Source organism: Otolemur garnettii, unplaced genomic scaffold (assembly GCF_000181295.1).
Source record: "Otolemur garnettii isolate 467f Iridium unplaced genomic scaffold, OtoGar3 scaffold00031, whole genome shotgun sequence".
Classification (NCBI taxonomy): domain Eukaryota; kingdom Metazoa; phylum Chordata; class Mammalia; order Primates; family Galagidae; genus Otolemur; species Otolemur garnettii.
Genome location: NW_003852426.1, coordinates 930,178 through 931,299, shown reverse-complemented (window position 1 = coordinate 931,299; position 1,122 = coordinate 930,178). Strand labels below are relative to the sequence as shown.

At 43.6% G+C, this 1,122-nt stretch overlaps 1 pseudogene; it reads right to left on the bottom strand.

Annotated features, from left to right (window-relative positions):
- LOC100949018 overlaps positions 1-1,122 on the bottom strand; it is a 4,019-nt pseudogene that overhangs the window by 441 nt on the left and 2,456 nt on the right.

The following is a 1,122-nucleotide window of genomic DNA, read 5'->3' as shown; positions in this document are numbered from 1 at the left end:
GATTCTCTTGCCTCAGCCTCTTGAGTAGCTGGGACTCCAGGCACCCACCACAACGCCCGGCTATTTTTTTGTTGCAGTTTGGCCAGGGTCGGGTTTGAACCTGCCACCCTCGGTATATGGAGCCAGCGCCCTACTCACTGAACCAGAGGCGCTGCCCTGCTTCCACATTTTCTTTGGAATGGATTCTATGAGGTCACTTAGTTCCACCAGGCGAGACTCTACTTTTACCAGCTTTCGAACTGGGTTGAGGCTGCCAACCTCTGCATCTCCATTGCGGACTCTGTACACTTGATTAATTTTTCTACGAAGAGAATCTATCAGTTTTTCCTCAACCCTGCGCTGTTTTAACCGCTGGTAGATACTCTTGAGCTTGAAGGTAACATGTCCTGGGACCATAAGAACATTGTCCTCCTCTTTCTCCATTGTTACCAGGTATGCAGGTATTCGCAGCTAAGAGGAGCTCAACAAACTGCTGGGCAATGCAAATCATTCTCCAGGTAACATTCTGCTGCACTTCCTGCTGCTGAGTTTCTGAATTAAATTCTCCAAAACTAAATAGCTGGGCCCTTAATTTCAATTCTGCTGCTTTTTCCTCTTCTCTCACACAGTTAGCCTTTAGCATTTTCTTGTGCTCCAAAAAAACTGTATGTTGGTAATTATTTTATCTTGTATAACTTTTTATCTGTTGTTTACATCTTCAAGATTTTCATCCACATCTTGGGACTATTGGACTAAAGTAAGATTCTGCCCTTCCAGCTCTGTAAGGACTGCAAGTAATTCTTCTGGTTCTTTGAAATAAAGCATGGGCTTGTTATGCCTGAAAAAATCTCCCAAACAGCCCCAACAGATGAATCCGAGACACACTCTGATGTAAAAGGCATGAAGTGAGGTTTTATTCAGACCCGGGTCTGGACTCTCCTGGCATTACCTGTGATGATTTCTTTTGGTTGCCAGAGTGTACTCAAGTAGAAATCTGTCTCTCTGGTCATTAATAAATTCATGAAGACTTCTTTTTTGCGTCTGAACTGTCTGTTAATCTGAGAATGAGACTGGGATCTAGCCCATATTTTTCAAATGAGCTGCTTGTTTCAGAGTGGTAAGCTATTTGGCTCAGGTGTGAAA